The following is a 19279-nucleotide window of genomic DNA, read 5'->3' on the forward strand; positions in this document are numbered from 1 at the left end:
TTTTAATTACATATATTCTAATACAAATTAAGTGTTTCGTTTAATTAGCAACTATTCATAAAACAAATACCTAATAAAAATGTTTGTTGCACACAACGCTTAGGTCTATTTTCCACGTCACAGTAGATCCTGTGGCGCCCGCTGAAAAGACAGAGAGGGTACCGCTGGTTTTTAAGTGGGTGTTTCTTATTCCGGTGTACTTAGCGCAGTCCTGGGTACCGGCGAGTCCCACATACCGATCACCCCCCCACTTTACCAGCGAGAAAAAAGGTCTATTTTCCAAGTTTTAAAACCGAAATTTAGATTTGTATTCTACCGAACGATCTCATAAGAGTATATAAATCAAATTAAACCATATGCTTTTGAAATATTTTATTCAAGAGAGGTTTTCACAATATACTCGTTTCTGAAAATCCTAAATTTTTAATCCCTGGTAGATCCAATAAAAGTTATTGTTTTTTTTTGTCCAGAAGTTCTCAATTGCAGCCAATAATTAGGAAGTTGAAGAAAAATGACGATGCTTATACTTCTGTACCTCAGTATGTACGTAAAGCCATCCTGCAGATTATACTCCGGTCGTGACGGATTGCCGTTCTACCGAACTATAAGAGTGGACATAGGTCCACTCTTATAGTGTTATTCCTATGATTACGCACACCCTTTGGCACTGTAATATCTCCAGCGCAATGGTCGAAATTCGGTTACGAGTGCATTTGTGTCAGTTATTAATTGGATACAGAGTATAATAACCTATCCTTATGGATTATTTTTTAATAATTATTCATGGAATGTAGGTAGGTCTGACAATGTCTCTGGGTGACCTTAGACATATCACCAATGCGCAACCGACCCTGGGAACTAAGATGTTATGTTCCATCTGTAGTTACACTAGCTCACTCACCCTTTAAAAGCGATTTTTATTTTTTATTTCTATGATATCGGTAGGTAGTTGTAAGAAATATTAACCATTCCAAGATGTTACGTCCCTTGTGCTTGTAGTTACACTAGCTCACTCACCCTTCAAACCGGAATACAACAATACTGAGTACTGCTGTTTGGCGGTAGAATATCTGATGAGTGGGTGGTACCTACCCAGATGGGCTTGCACAAAGCCCTACCATCAAGTAAGCTAATTACAAAAATAATCTCGTGCTAAGCGGTGAAGGAATATATCCTGATGAAAACTGCACGTGACGGATGCAAATTTGTCATGTGGTATCCTACCCAGCTGTGGGACATTTACAACGGGAAAGCAATACTTTTCATCGGGCCTGGTATTATTTCACTGTATTCTTAAATATTAACGTCACCGCTCTGTGTCACATAAATACACATTGGAAGTGACGTTTTATGTTTTTGATCACATTTCCGCCTTCACACCATCCTACTAAAACTTGCACATTACATCGTAAACTGTCCCCTATTAGGACAACACGTACTTACATTTACAGCACCATAACTTTTTTACATCTAGGCATTTTCGTATAGTAAAGGTAGATTGGTGTTTCATTTCCTATCGCTTGATGTAGTTGCTCAGACCGAATAAGTAAATTACCCATTGTGGATACTGAACGTATTTTTATTTTTGTCAAACTATTCTCTCAAGGAGAAGTTATAAAACTTGTTGAATATACATGGGTCAGAATACAATTCGTAATATACACGTGACTTCACGGTGTTATCCTTCCCCGAGCATGAGATGAATAATAAATACAAATTATCCCATAAAAATTTCATGATGTTGGGTGTCTACTTATATCTATAATCTTCAGACGGACACGGATACTAGAAAAGTGAAGCCTCTTTTAAAGATAATAAAATATTATTTACGATACATTAAATAAAAATAGAAAATTTAAATCACGTTATTCCTAAAAATGTATGAAAGCCTGACCGAATAAAGACTACAGCGGATAATATTAAAGGAGAGTCCAACTACGCAGGACATATTAGTGAGCAAAAGTATGTACGCGAACATTTATCTATTACCTCGTGATAATAATCCGATGAAATGGCGATAAGAAAAATACTCGTGCCTAACACGTTAGAGAAGTGTACCATCTTCAATATTTTAACTTCTGACTACTACTGAAAAATGCAATACTTTTTACTGGCCAAGATTTAAGCCCACCAACGAGGCTATTCCGAAAATTATACCATAAATAACCCATTAGTAAACCCTTAATAACCATCAGTTTGAAATTGTGGAACTGTTCCTAAGTTTAATGCAATTCGAAATATCATTCAAAACATAAAATTCATAACAATAGAAGCGCTGAAAACTCGGTGAATTATATTATTTAAACGCCTGCAAGTCTTTCGACCCTGTAACATCATTCAAAGTTCTTTCACCCGAGCTCGACACGGTTGTAACATAGTTCGTAATATTTCATTAGTTTGAACAAGGTAAAAAGCCTTAGTTGTGATCCTCCGTGAGTCAGCCATTCATAGCGTCCGTCACCGCTAATGGACCGAGACCTATCGCCTAAAACGTCACCCTGTCAATTGACATTGATTAATTCATGTTCAGATGTTAGTTTTGGATATTGATAACTATTTTCTTATATAACCTGATCTTCGTGGCAATCCTCGTATCATGTTCTTTGGTTGAAAACTTGTAATGTATTTTAATGTTACATTTAGTGATTATCCAATAATCGATTGAGTCGTGATGACGTAACAAACATACTCGGAAAATTACTTTCGAATTTACATTATTAGTATAGGTATTAAAGAGCTATCCTGTTGGTTGTAGGGCTTTGTGCAAGCCCAAGGTAGGTGGGTCTTACCTGTAAGTATATATTCTACCGCCAAACAGCACTACTCAGAATTGTTGTGTTCCAGGGTGTGTGAGCCAGTGAACAAGGGAGGCATCTTAGTTCTTATCTTCTTATATTAGTATGTTCCAAGGTTGGTGGCGCATTGGTGATTTATGAAATGGTTAATATTTCTTACAGCGCCATTGTTTATGGGCGATGGTGACCACATACCATCAGGTGGCCCATTTGCTCGTCCGCCTACCGACATTATAAAGAAAACTGTAATTACCTGGACAATAAAAAGTTATGAAAGTAGTAATCGAATCGAATTAAGAATTTCTTAATCCAAATAAAATAACGTAGAAAATAGAGCGACAAAACAAAAGACATTAAAAAAAAGGACTTCATATGCAGAACCCTTTCGCATTTTTATTGTATATAAAAATCGTTTCAGAAAATTTCCAAAGTAAAACATTTCACTTTGTCATAAAAATACGAATGTTTAGAATTTATTCAAGCGACAATCGAACTGTATTTTATAAAGTTAAAAGTTAGTGCCTGTCTCGTGCTCCGGGGCCGTTTGTTACCTCTATATTACGATATCGTTTGGTCCTTTACGTAAACTTGCTTTGTAGTGCGCGGTTCGATTGAATATTTTCATTGCAGAGCTGTGACAATGCATTACCCGTAATAACTAAAATGGCCCAGTGACTGGTTAACCGCACCGCATATTGTGGACTTAAAGTCGGGAAAACAAAACAAGTTTTTATATAAGAAAAAACCTTGAGCGTCTATCGTATAATTACAAAACGTACCTAACATGCACATATGGCACTTACAATAGTGAACGATTTAAATTTTTTTTTACATATAGGTACATAAATATTTATAATTATATCGTATTACATGCATTACATTAACAGCCTGTCAATTTCCCACTGCTAGGCTAAAAGCCTTCTTAGAGGAGAAGGTTTGGAGCATATTCCACCAAGCTTTTCGTTGAAATTAGACACATGCAGGTTTCCTGACGATGTTTTCCTTCACCGCCGATCACGAGATGAATTATAAACACAAATTAAGCACATGAAAATTCAGTGATGCCTGCCTGGGTATGAACCCGAAATCATCGGTTAAGATGCACGCGTTCTAACCACTGGGCTATCTCGACTCAACGATATCGTATAATTTTCACAAATAGTAGTTTGAGTAATTTGTCGTCAACAGTAATTTCATAGAACTCTTTCATAGCCAAAATAAATGAAACAATGACGAGCGCATCATGATGGTTTATACAGATATATTATTCAATTGCTAACAATTATTTATGAATTAACTCACACTCATGAACGAGTACCAATGAAGTTCTAAAATAGGATTCACTAGTAATAAAGTACCACTAACACTAGTGAACAATGAATGCGTACGTATGTACTGCCTGTATGTAAACATACATGGTTACAAACACATTCAAATGTCCATCCTGTTTGCTATTGCGGTAGTTGAGACGGAAATATCTACTAATGTATTACTTTGGTAATGTGTGCGTGTATTTCTAAATAGTTCGTGGATTTAAAGCTATGGTATGGCTTTAAAAAAAGTGAGCTTGTAGTTTTTGTTTGTTACCGTTGAATATTTATGAACCGATTTGGTACTTTTTTTTTGTTTGTACTACCTGTTTAGTCTTATTTAAATTTGTAAAGTAATTATCGTCCGTAATGGTAAAAAATAAGGGAGGATTATTTTTCATTTTCTCTAGGTATTATTTGAAGTCGATTTTTTTGTTTAAATGTTATACTTTACTTAACTTAATTTGATATTAATTCTATTAAATGTAAATATTGATTTCAATACAAAATAGCATCCAAATACTTCATTTTTCCGAGAATCGATGATGATAATAAGCTAACCAGTAATAGGGCTCCGTACAAGTCCTCTAGATGTTGGTCCATTAGGCTCAGGGTACAAAAGGCAAGTTGAGCCCTATAACTAAAGGCACAAAGACCAGATCAGCTTACGCCAATCTCATTAGTAATATAAAGAAAGTCTAATGGCCCTTATAATAGCAATGTGAGCGCAAAGGTAATCATTGACCATTTACTCTTTAACAATAACTAATACTTATAAACTCAATACATGATTTTATTAAAGTCTCAGATTAGTACAAGACGAGTTTCTCGATTGAGAGATTGACGTCATGTTTTCTAAATGCGACATTTGTAATATTTATAATTTATAGTAGTAATTGGACACTAAATGGACCTATAGTGTAAGGCTCTGTTTTAAATATTAACCACTGTTTAAGAAGTCAATGTGCCACAAATTCTTGTTGTAAAATTAGAAGTAACTTTACAATCTGTTAATTAATAAATTTAAATCTTATATTAAAAACGTTAATTAATTAAGCGTATTAACTAATTAAAAAAAATGCATAAATGATAAAGAGAGTAAAGTTAGCATTCGTCGATTTCCATGCGGGTTAAATAAAGAAAAATATGCTATTAAGTAATGAATACCTTAAACATTTCCATTTGCAGTTCATTTGGAAAATATCGACTTACTCCATAGTATTTACTCAGAATCCTATTAATTATTTTACTTCATAAATTGGTCCGGCTAATTAGAAAATCTTTGCAGTTGAAATGATTCTATTAAATGTGCTGTATACGATAGGTTGAATTTTACCGCAAGCAATTAGTTCAAAACTTCATGGTTGAGTTTTGGTCGAATTTTTAATATCGTATTTCAAATTAACTTTGAAATCAAAGGCATGTTCGAAATCCAAAATCAATTGAATGATTTTTGATCTCAAATTTAATTGAATGGCAAATTTATAAAAAAAAGACAATTCAAGATGCGTTTACAATTACGTATTGGTTTTCGTGTTTGAGTACAAGTTATGTAAGCAATAAGAAATAAAATCTAACAAAATGCATTATTTTCTGAAAATAAAGCAACCCTGTTAGTATGACTTAAGCCTTCAAACTTCCATTCTCGAAATATTCGAAAACATAACATAACTTGTTTCAATATTTAAATAATTTATTGAATATCATATAATATGCCTAATATATAAATGCCTAAGTAACGATTCAATCTATATATATAAAAGCGAAATACCTGATACCAATTACCGATTAATCACGAAGTTTCAGAAACTATAACACCTAAAAACTTATCAGGTAGGTTCTTAATGGGATGTAGACATCCGCTAACAACGGATTTGATCGTTCATATCTCTATCCCTAAGGGGGTAAAACGGGGTTAGAGGGTTTATACAAGCCAGGTTTTATACAAGCCAGTTAGTATCAGATAAACGCATGTGGCAGAACAATCTCGTCTCCTTAATGATTAGGGTGATATGATTTTAAAATTTCTAGTCTTTTGAAAATATATGCCATATTTCGCGCAATAAGCGTATATTATAAACGTAATACAGTTACTAAATCAAAATGAAAAATCTAGACGGCAGGTCTTTGTCAATGCAAGCCTAGGTGAAACACTCATCAATCATATATTAGGCACATAACATCTTAGTTACCAGGTGTCCCTCTTACCGATCTGCCTGCCTGCCATATTTAATTTATAAATAAAAATAATCGAGATTTTACTACGGACTAAACAAGAAAGAAAATCAGAAATACATAATTACCAAGTTAATGTTGATTTCGGATACCCGTAGGGTGTTGTGGAAACATTTGACAGTTACTGACAACGCTATTGATCTACGTTCAGAATAAAGTAGAATATTAATAACATTAATAAAATAACGGTCTATTTAATCAGTCAAATATTTTTGCAAACATCGTAATACAAGGTACTCTGGTTTGACACTTTCTTTTTTTAAATGTAATAAGTAGGCGAAGGGGAAAATGGACCACCGTCCTTAAGCATTGGCGCTATAAGATATAATAACCATTCCTTACATCACACCGAAACGCCACCAACCTTGGCAGCTCAGATGTATGTCTCTTGTTTGTTGTTTCACTGGCAAACTAAAATTGAAATCGGGACACAACAATACTAACTATTGCTTTTGGGCAGTAGAATATCTAATGAGTGGGTGGTACCTACTTAGACAGGCCACAGACACAGACCTACTACGAAGTAAAATATTACCAAAGTGGTGATAAGTGAAGTGAAAATATAACTTTTTTTGACGATGTTCTAATATTGTTTATATTTTCATATATTGTTAATAATAATAAAGATTTTATGAATCCCCAATAATTTACACAACCATACTATAGGGGCGTCATGGTGACACGCGCAAGTGATTCTGTGCCGTCCCCCGTCCGACGGCGTGGACACCACTAGTTTTTTAGTGGGTTTTCCGAAGCACTCTGTACCGACGAGTCTCACACGGCTGCATAAACGCGTTTTTTCAGTGGGGAAAAAGAGGACATAATAAAACAATTTAAAAATATGTCATATGATGTCAGAAATTACTACTTTTAACATAATTAATCATTAAATATAGGTTTCAATTTAATTTTAGGGAATATACTGATTTACGACTGCGGAGCCACCTGCGTGCAAGGAGGTAAAGGCCACGTGCTAGGTACCTACATCATTTCTGCTACATCATGTACGCTAATTTTATTGGTGATTTATTTCGTGGTTAATACGTAAAAGTGTAACAAACTTTAATTTATAATGTAGGATACCAGAATTATAAATTAAAGAATATCGAATAATTTCAAGTAAGCAACATCGAAAATAATAATCTCCAAAGGTCGAACGTATTTTGTACTAATGACTGCCGCCCACCGTCGATTCACGATTCCGGAAAAATAAGAGAATAAGACTGAGTTTTCTTAGCGTATTATTTAAACGCAAATATTTTTTGTTTTTATCGAAACGAGTCTGCTTGGATGATGACTGATGTCTTTTTAAGTGAAAAAAATTTTACATTGCTTTTAATAAAGTTTATGTTTTACATTTTTTTTTAATTTTGTATGATTTTACACATAGTTCTTACTTTGAAGATTTAAGAATTATCTTAAAACCTTTAGTTTAAAACGTTATTATTTAAATATTATAGATTTAGGGAAAAGAAATAAAGAAAAAAAATAAAAAATAAATATATATATATAAGTACCCTACGTAATTACAATTATTTATTTTCACTTGAAACAAAATAACTTACTAATTTAAATTAATTGTCACCGTACACTTCAAATCACATAAACACTAATTGCAACAATAAAGCACTGAAAGAATAATGAATCAACACACTGCTTACTCACTGCCACGAACACCGAAATCAAAAATAGCCGATGACGGTAGTACAGCTCTTTTAATAGTTAATCTGACCATCTATCTTAGAATACATTCTTGGTCAATGTTATCTTCATTATTACTTTTATGTAAAAATAAATAAAATCAGAAACGTTTCATTTTTGAACAATACATAAAAAAACGCACTATTTAAAATTTATCAAACTCAAAGAAGTTTCTTTATAGTATACTATAAGGAAACTTCTTCAGAACGTCGTTTTGTCGATACAATAATGACTAGGAGTAAGATGGATGGTCTCTACAACTTCACGTCGCTCTCCGGATGTGAGGGATGTTTGTATAAATACGTCATCATCGTTCTCAAGTATCTATAAGAATAACGATATACCAACGATATATATATCAACGATAAAATGTTGTTGACATAATAAGATACATCAGTGTTTACTTAAACATAAATATATACATATCTCTTTCTAATATCACTGATTGGAAATATATTTGAATTAAACGAAACGAGGTATTTGATTTCTGCCTGAACAAAGATTTTAGATAAAGCCGTTAATCTATAGATTAAGTGAAGTTCTTAATGTGAATAGTTCTAACTTCATTACTAACCGTGTATTTGAACATAGTTGGGGTTTTGTCCAAGCCCGCCTGGTTAAATACCACCCAATGATCTTATTCTTCCGCAAAACAGAAGTACTAAGTATTGTTATTTTCTGGTTTGAAAAGTGAGCCAATGTAGCTACAGTCATAAGGGATATAGACGACAAGCTCGCGAAGTCCAGCGTAGATCTGCTGATGTTTAGTAAAAATATAAAATAACGCCACAATTTATAAAAATAAAATGTAAAAAAGACACGGGCAACTGTGAGCCCGTGGATGTTGTATATTCAATAAAAAAAAAAGTCATAAGGGATATAGCATCTTAGTTCCCAAGTATTAAGTATTAGATATTTTTGATAACATGCGTTTCCTATAGACCAATTCTGATGCTTTTAGATTTTCAAAAACGGCAAACTTCAACGCTAACCCCCTTAAGGATTGTTTATTTTGTAAATCCTTAGTTCGCACTTAAATTGCGTAAGGAATTACTGTTCAATATTTCATCCTGCCTTACACCAGTTTAAGTTGTGCGTTGATAGTAATTAATAATAATTAATAATTATTTATTTTACGATGGCGATAGGGCGACGATCAAATGGGCCATCTGATGGTAAGTAGTCACCAACGCCTATATAGACAATGGCGCTGTAGAAGATCTGATGAGTGGGTGGTACCTAACCAGACGGGCTTACACAAATGCCTACCATCAATTAAAATACTGCAAGAAAGAAATTAAAACGGATATATTAAGATTCACATTGAAAATTTCAAAATTCTGAAACTGAAAATTTCTTATCAGAAAACCTGTATAACATGATATTTGCTCGACCTGTTTGATCTCAGGACCCTGAACTTTATAAATAAATCATTAAATAAACGAGACAAATATTTAGATCTAGATCTATATTTAGTCTAATCAAAATATTCTTTTTCAAATAAAAGTTCTTTTGTATGATGATATTACAGTATGAAAATACAGAATGATTCGCTTTAATGAGAGAATCATTTCATTAAAATATAAGGGTCTACATAAAAAAATTATATCGAAATACATTTAACAGTGTGTCGGTATCATTTCGTCATCTTCAGCATTGTTGTATTTCAAACAATTATACAAAACATAAATAAATTATCATTAATCAAAGTGTCTATTATTAAACAGTATGAAAATCCATTCACTAGTTTTTAAATTTATCGCGTTCAGACAGACATACATACACACGCGGCGGGGGAACTTGATTAGTATATAGTGATATTTTATATTAACCTGGTATTAATGAATAACTATTAATAATATAAGAATAATTGTAATTTTCTAAATAATTACTAAGTACAGGTCAAATGTACTAGAGTATAGTTATTTACTTGAGTAAGGTATTAAAGTAAGCTTCAGAGTCGTCATTGTTCTTCTTCCGCAGATACTTTCGTTTTTTTTTTTTACTTTTATTTTATAATCTAATTTGAAAAAGCCGACACAGTAAAAGCTTAATATTTATTGAATCACAACAATATAATCAATGGAAAAACCTCAACAGATTATTTTACCGATATAAAACTCAGAGATGACACTCGTTAGGGCAACATCAGTTTTCCATTAGCACTACGAAGGTCTAACCCCCGCCTTTACCTCTCTTGAACTACACGAAGGTAACTTCAGATGTCTAAGATGACAAGTTTGTACTTAATTTAATCAAAAGATCGTATTTCAAAGATACTGAAAGCTCTTTGATATTGTTTGAAAGGTTCGAATTATTTATTTACAGTAATTTTGAACTTATAGGTCGTATTATTTAACTTAATGTCTTTACATTATCAACTATAAATGCAAAAGTTACCGTCTGTCTGCCGATTGAATATTTAATTTAATCTTAATTACTCTTAAGCTTGCACTAGGAGTGGAGACGACAAAAGCCTAAAGGACCAGAATCGAACCTGTAACTTTTTATATATCTAGGCGGCCCGTCAGCCATTGCCCTATTTATGTTCATTAATTAATGGAACAAATACATTTTGCACGGACGAAGACACGGAGAACAGCTAGTGACTTATAGATGTCAAAATAAAATGGTAATGTTTTTTTTTTTCAAGTAGGCTTTTACAAGCACTTTTGAATCGTCATTTAACAAACTATATTAAGTGAAGCTACCACCGATTTGGAATGTAGATTCTACGGAGAAGAACCGGCAAGAAATTCAGTAGTTACTCTTCTTCGACGTTTGAAAATACAATCATGTTAGTTAAATACAATTATATACGTACTAGTGACCCGCTCCGGCTTCGCCCGGGTGTAATGCTGATACTAAATATACTTCAGAATGTTTTTATATATGTTTATATATGTTCACAGTTTTTTTTGTCATATTATATTATGCATGTAGTATACATATAAAACTTCCTCTTAAATCACTCTATAATATATTAAAAAAACCGCATCAAAATTCGTTAAAGATCTAAACATACATACGGACAGACAGACAGCGGGAAGCAACTTTGTTTTATACTAAGTAGTGATTTTATCTAGTATAGATATTTATAGGATCGATTGATTGTATTCCGCTCAATTGAAATATACAAAAAATACGAAAGAAAATAGAAAAGATATTTTCTCCAGAATTACACTTACCTAAATCGCATAGTCGATCCAAAATATCATTGAATAAATCCTACATCCCATTTCATGACATAAAGCTAAATCTCATATGAATTGATCAAGGCCGTTTGAGATCGAGACTGTAACGTAACTATTCCGACTATTCATTATTACAAGTGGGTCCCGCGAAACTTCACGTTTATTCAAAAGATCTTTTAGGAATTTCGAAACATACGGGTATGTCAAGTTTTATTTTGATTTCAAGTCACTTATCTACATTTGACGCCAAAATGATGAAACCTCTTTTAAATTATTTTTTTTATATCAATTAGTTCAGTTAGAATGTTTACGTTTTCATTTTTTTTTCTTATACAGCCGTAGTACCGCAGTCTAACCAGCCCGTAACTTTCTTTGTTAAATCATTACAATTTACTTGCAATCAAGAATCCTTTTTAATTTATTTATACCTTTTTAATTATCACAATTTACACATCTATGGCTGAAGCATGCAACTATCGTCTTCTAATCACTGGGATAAAAATGGACTTACGCTATTAATATATAAGATATTTATGACTTCATTTCGATAAACAAATATTATCGCCGATAGATCGATAAGCCTATGAAAATAGCAATTCTTGAATAACAAATTCTAGTGGTACTGGGAGGTAGAGCGGTAGAGTACGTAATGAGTGGGAGGTACCTAGCCAGACGTGGTTTTTTACCAAGTGATGACGAAAAAAATGCTATATAAAAAGTTTCTTATCTTTTTTTGACCAACAGAGTAAATTAAGGACTTAGCGGTTGAATTAATGAAGAAAGAAATGACGACATTTTTTAAAAAAAAAATAGGCATTCTTATAATAAAAAGTAAATTCGGAGCTGCGACTGCTGACCCTACCAATTCCATTTATTGCCATTCTCTACCAATTTTTGCAATTTATATTCCGTCTGATTTTTATTATATATACTATATTTCTAACATGTGAAAATTTAGTTTGAATAATTTAGAAAACGTTCTAACATTAGTGTAGCAAAAGGATACCTATAATTATTGTACGTTCCAATATTGACGCTCCAATATTTCTTCCTGCCGACTTTTATGAAATCCATCAATCCGTATCAAATCTCCCAGTTGGTATTTATAAATCAACAGCAATTAAAACGTGTCGCATTAAACATCAATGAACATCAAAAATGAACATCTGTGTGATAAATATCTAAATAAAAATAAATTGATAAATTCTATGGCCTAAGATATAGATTTTTTTCATAACAAACATTATATAGGTATTTACTTAAATGAAAATTAAAACTAAGTCTTTCTACGGCAATAAAGTTCTCCTTAATAAAATTAATTAGCAATATACTCTAGAAGAACTTGTGAAATAAAAATTTCTAACTCATCAGCGCTGTATCCGCGCTACGTTTCACAAATTTCCCTAAACTCCGAGTAATGTAATGCGTTCAACTTTACAATGAGCTACCTAATGAGAGGGCTCCCGGAGTGACGCGGGCTAATTGAACTTAGCCATGTAGAATTTTAATCGATATCACTTCGAACTCGTTCAATTGTTTTAAGATTTTCCTAATTATTAAATAAAAAATGTTCCAAAAGTCAAGTAACAATTAATGTATTACTACTGGGTAAAGTATTTCATTTCTGTTTAGGAGAAAGCAGTGTGCCTCCTCAAAATTCAAAATGTTTACTTTCGCAGAATAAGGTAGAGCTTAGTAGCTCTGCAACAGGGTTTCCCCTCCATGTAATGGAAATATATCGGCTGTAAAAGATTAACACCACTTCTTAAATTAATACCACCAACCTTGATATGTCTCTGCATATTATTACACTTACTACATAGAAAAGTTATATTTCATACATTTTCATCAACATATATTATATTTTTATTCGGTCGTCATTCGCACCATATGTACGTCAGACCTTCGGGCGTTGTGTTACACGCTGAGTGACTCCCGTCTGACGATAATCTATGTGGGATAGACGCCTCGAGGTTCGGTGTTGGATATCATAAAACTTCAAGTATTTTATGACTCAATCAAGCAAAGGTTTATATTTTATTATTTGAATTTATGGGCAATATAAAGAAACTGGACATATTTTGAATACGTTATTTGAAAGCTTTATAATGTTGTTTTTGGTTAAAATTTCTTTTCTTCGTTAAACATCGTATATAATGTACTCGTACGTCGATTAATACTTGGTTACAATATTCATGATAATATTCTTTGTAGCCGTTATTCGGAAACCACGATTGGCATGTAACTATGAATTAGATACAATATATAGTATGACAAATTTAATTATGACTGACTCTAGTTTTATTTTATGAAAATGTAAACGACGCTTTCATCTTACGTCACGATTTTTTACATTGAGTGCTATTGGGAAAAAATTATATTTCGGTGTTGATAATTTTCGCCCGTGCGAAGGAGGTTCGCAAGTCGCTAAAAAAATGTAAACGTTATTAAACAACTTTACATTAGCAAAACGTTTTTTTTTTTTCCTGGAAAGCTTATAGCTATATAATAATTCGTTTTATTTTGAACAAATTCGTATTGTTATTACGAACAGTTCGAAGTCCGATATGGATTGATTCGTTATCAACGCTCAGTCATCACTGCCGAATCTCGTATCAAGGGCGTAGCTGACTGAGGTCTCTCGGGTCGACTGTAATCGATGTGAGATCGACGCCTTGAGGATTGATAGCTCGTGTAATGCCCCGTAAGGCTTGCCATTTTTATTTTCAGTTGAATCAGGTATCGCTTTTATATTTATCCTTGAACATTTTGGACGTGTCGGACGTATTATTACGGCGAAATTATTATTTCAAAAACTACTTTTCTGATTGAAACCTTAGTATTTAACTATTTATACATTTAAATTATGGCGTTGAAAATATATTCGAAATTTAATTATAATTCCTTTATTCAATCTGTACTACTATGATAAAAGCAACCGTACCTTTGTCTGCCTGTTTGTTTGTTAGGCTTTCACGGCCAAGCCACTGAACCGAATTTGATGAAATTCGGTATGAACCAAGCAAAGAACCGCAATGAAGGACATGGGCTACTTTTTTATACCTAACACGCGATGATCCCTAAATTACGAGCAAAATCGGGAGCGACTAGCATTCCTATATTTTAACACAAAATTCTGAAATTTACAATTATACTTACTTATTGATAGTCAAAGTTAAAACTACCTCTGGTTCGGAAAAAAAATAACCCTTTGTTTCTTGTTATATTACATTACCATGTAATAAGTAATATAATCGCCTGCATCTTAGCCAATGATTTCGGGCTCAAACCCAGACAAGCACCACTGAATTTTCATGTGCTTAATTTGTGTTTATAATTTATAAGTCATCTCGTGCTCGGTGGTGAAGGAAAACATCGTGAAGAAACCTGCATGTGTCTAATTTCAACGAAATTCTGCCACATGTGTATTCCACCAACCTATACCTTACATATTTATATGTAGATTAGTAGAATTAATAATACCTAATAGAAAACTAGGTTTCATTTATTCAAGCACAGATAAAACAATATAATTATTGATTTAATGATTTTCTAAAACTATTAATTATTTTTTTATAAATGACATAAACAACTACACACATAGTAATCTTTTACAGTGATGCTAAATTAATGTTAACATACGTAAATAAAATTACATTACGTAAGTCGTCGCACGTCTCGCTTAATGTTTAATAAAACTGTATTCGTTGCCAAAATATTACAATCTTAATAAATATCATATAAGAACAAAACACGTTTGGCCTTCAGACAGCATTGTTGTAGATATATGTAAATAAAAACTTTTAATATTAAACTAAATTTAGTTATATTATACTTTTATTACATATTCTGCTATTTTTAAAATCAGTTTCTTTGTATATAATTAGACACATTTATTACTGAATAAGCTTACTGCCAGTTTTCATTATGGTCATTGATGCTCTAAGTAAGTAAGTAAGTCTATTGATGCGCTAATCATCCCAGAACGTAGGTATTATGACCTCTACGTCTCTGGTTACACTGACTCATGCACCCTTCAAACTCGAACACCAGAATACTAAGCGTTACAGTTTGAGTAGATTTGAGTGTTCAGAGACCAGTATCTACCTAGACCAGCCTTCACAAAGTAGAATGATATGTGATAATACTTATAGTAAGATATCGCCTTTAATTTCATTCTAGGTACAAAGTCACCTTCGACCAGTAGTTCCTAAACTTATTTTTCTCGTGGACCACCTATTGACATGTGTCCGTAACCACAGTTTGAGAGAAACACTAAAATATGATTTAAATTTAAATTTGTTTAATATTGGTGCTTTTAATTCTATCCTTAAAACAATGTAGGTGGGCCCTTATAAAACTATGCTTACATTTTTGCTCTTTACAATCAAAAGCAGATAAATTTTCGTGGACCCCCATTAACATCTTATGGACCCCCATTTTTATTCACGCCTACGTAGACCCCAGCAAATCCCAGCAAGCAAGTAGTAGCTTCATACGTATATGTTGTTGTTTTTAGCTTATAAAGATTTGTCTTTATCGAGCTAACTATAATACGAGACGGGCTCACTTTAAAATCATATCGCTTGAATTGCGCCGTAAAATTACTGAGTGCCTTATACAAACTAATTCGAGGTGACATATCTTCACCTGAATTACCCCAGCGTATCACCTTAGCATTTCCTCGTTCTATTCCTAGACGACTAATTTAAAAATCCTTTTGCACTTCTTATACATATAGTACAATATATACATACATATATGTTGTTTAACTACCTCACAACAGAAAAATAATTACAAAATGTACTGCTTTTATTTTAGTGCTTTTTTATGGAACTGTTAGGTACATTAGACAATAAAATGAAAGTAAGTAAAATTTATTTTGTTATTTCTTCGTCAGAATAAATGAATATTAACGTTAAATTATATTTTTGAAATAATAATCTTTCACCGATCAAGCAAAAACTTAACAATGCTGTGAAGGTCTTTAAAGGATCAAAAGTTAAAAGGAAAATTATAACGTTCTTTGATGAAGATAGGTCTCAACTCATAATGAAAGGTCGGATTTAGAGGTATCAATGTACTGATTATTAAAGTAGGACGAGGATATTTGATACGAGTTAACCAGCGATAGCTACCAACTGAAATACAGGACATTTCGGGAGATACTTTGTGGATTATTTAATGAAACAGTAAAATTATATACGGATAAACTTCGGAGAAATGAAAACAGAATTTTATTATGAAATTTATCTCATAGATTCATTTTGATAGTATAAGACTTGCCGCCAAAGGTTTTTTGGCACATTAATAAAATTTTTTTGAGATATCGAATTTAGGAAGTAATTATATCGCACAACCGATTATTTCTACATTGTATCGTGTTCCTGGCTTATCTAATATATGTCCTTTATCTTATGACACACTTGCACACAAATTATACGATGGAATATCTGTGCCAAAATTCGATTTTCTGTTTACCTACAAAATTGAAATATGCATAAGCTTATATTCGTAAATTCTCTTACAGAACAATATATAAATTAATTTCTGTTATCTTCTTTTTCTTCCAATAAATAAAAATGTATGGATGTAGTGTATCCTCTTTGGGTTTGTAAGCCATTCGTCTGAATGCGATGAAACTTTTGTCGATTGTTCTGCGTGTGTCTGCGAAGGTTCCTGCCCTAAGATTATAATAGAGTTAACTGACCAAAATCGTCACGTTAAATAAATACCGTTATTATTACAGTATTTTTTTATATATATACATATATGAATGAACAAAAAAATAATTCTATATTAAATTCATTTAAGTAAAAGCGACTGGAGCATATGTATGTTTATACTTAATTAAAGCCATACGAATAAATATTTCAGAGATCCTGAAATGATACATCGCAGGGAATCGAGAAATGTCGCAGAGACGTATTAATAGTAGTTAAATTAGGTGAATAATAACTACCTTAAAAAACCATAATTTTGAATAGTCACACAATGCTTCATCTTTTTCTTTCAATTTCGAGTGACCGATCAAAGTAAGCGACAATCGATGTGTACCCATTCACTCCCTACAAAAACCTTTATAAATAAGCACATAATTTTATAACACTTACACCGAAATCATTGAAAATACACATCGATAACGATCGTCGAACTCCTTGAATTTCAATATAAGGATCTTAACCTGGATATTGGGGACAAATAAGGCATTGCCTCGTATCAATACAGAGATATATAAAATGACTCATTATAAAATATTCAATCAGAGAAAGACATCCTCCTAAAGTGCCATTCAAAAAATCAAAATGAATGAAGTATTTATTTCAGTAAGATATCTGGTAGGTATCAGGTACTACTATTACTCGTCTGGTATTATACACCTGTGCCGCAATACTTCTGATGATATTCATGATATTGATGAGTGGCAAAGTAGAATTTATTTATTTTGGGTGAAAATAAAAGGGAGTAAATAACTATCCAAGGCTGGACAAAGGTCTTTATTCTTCTCAAGGAAAAGATTCAGAGCTTATTCCACTACGCTGCTAATCTGTTTCTTGGATACACATTTTTCATCTGACATTTCTGAGGTTTCCACGCGATGTTTCGCATCGAACGAAATGAACTATTAAAACAAATTAAGAATGTGAAAATTTAGATGTGCTTCAATTTCATGAAGGAATTATTAATATTTCTTACATTGCCGATGTCTATAGGTTACAGACAATCGATAGGCCTTTTCGCTCGTCTTCGAACTCCTTCCTTCCTATTATAGACAGAAAGTAAAATATGAACATAAAATAATTAAATATACATACAAACAGCCTGGATAATATGTTATTGCTCTAGGTTCAGCGTTTTTAGCCAAAAATACGACAATCTTCAACTTACCTTTTGATATTCAAATCGCGTTTAGGGCCCGTAATATTTGCTCACCGTAAATAACAGTGTGCCGTGAATTTAACTGACTAAGATTCGCTAACGTTGATACTTTTGTCGAGAACATTAGAACTATTGATTCTATAGAAGCTGGTTATCACGATTAATTTATAGTAGTAAATATTTGTTATTGAAACTTTTTTCAACTGGATTAAATTAAATTTTAAGTTACCCGAAAGGATCACCTAGAAATTCCTGATCCACTGATTTAATTGTATAAGCCCGTTCATAAAATAAATAAATTGAAATTGATTAAAAATCCTTAAGACAAAATAAAAATAGGGGATTGATTTATTTTGGATTTCAATCAGGGGTTAAAAACTGTGGATGGGATAAATTGAAATAGAAGTATATAAAGAGAGGGTATTTTAAAAATGACTCCTACTACTACCCTAACCTAACGCAAAAACGGTACAAGCAAGGTCAAAGTCAAAATACATCTGCTGAAAAGAAAAACGTATGCTTTATCAAAGATATAAAGTGTACTAGAATCACCTAAACGTTACCACGCAATATTTGAAAGGCAAACACGCCACCTACCCGTCCCTTTGTCGTCCTTAATGACTAAAAGCGCGTGACGTTGCCTAGCAACTGTTTCTCTCTAACAATCTCAATTTTCTACACGATATAAAGCATATAATCAACGTGTTATTACATTCCTTACATATCATGCACTTAAAGTCTTCATTTAAAGTAAAGATGCTTGAAATACCTTAAATTAATTTACAAGCTCTTTGGTATTTGCCGTTAAAGATTTTGGCAATATTGTTGTATTAGCTGAGCCTGTTGAGCCGAGATGGCCCAGTGGTTAGAACGCGTGCATCTTAACCGATGATTTCGGGTTCAAACTCAGGCAAGCACCACTGAATAATTTGTATTTATAATTCATCTCGTGCTCGGTGGTGAAGGAAAACCTCGTGATTAAACCTATATGTGTCTAAATACAACGAAATTCTGCCACATGTATTCCACCAACCCGCACGGGAGCAGCATGGTGGAAATCTATGCTCCAAATCTTCTCCTCAAAGGGAGCGGAGGCCTTAGCCCAACAGTGGGAAATTTACAGGGTGTTTATGTAAAATTAATGTAAAAAAATGTTGTACGGGCT

The 19279-nt window shown here is 32.8% G+C and overlaps 1 protein-coding gene across 1 annotated transcript in view; it reads left to right on the forward strand.

Moving 5' to 3' along the window:
• LOC125066862 (Down syndrome cell adhesion molecule-like protein Dscam2) overlaps positions 1 to 19279 on the forward strand; it is a 196075-nt gene that overhangs the window by 148422 nt on the left and 28374 nt on the right. The gene's annotated exons all lie outside the window — the stretch shown is intronic.

The sequence above is a fragment of the Vanessa atalanta genome, chromosome 1, assembly GCF_905147765.1.
Source record: "Vanessa atalanta chromosome 1, ilVanAtal1.2, whole genome shotgun sequence".
NCBI lineage: Eukaryota > Metazoa > Arthropoda > Insecta > Lepidoptera > Nymphalidae > Vanessa > Vanessa atalanta.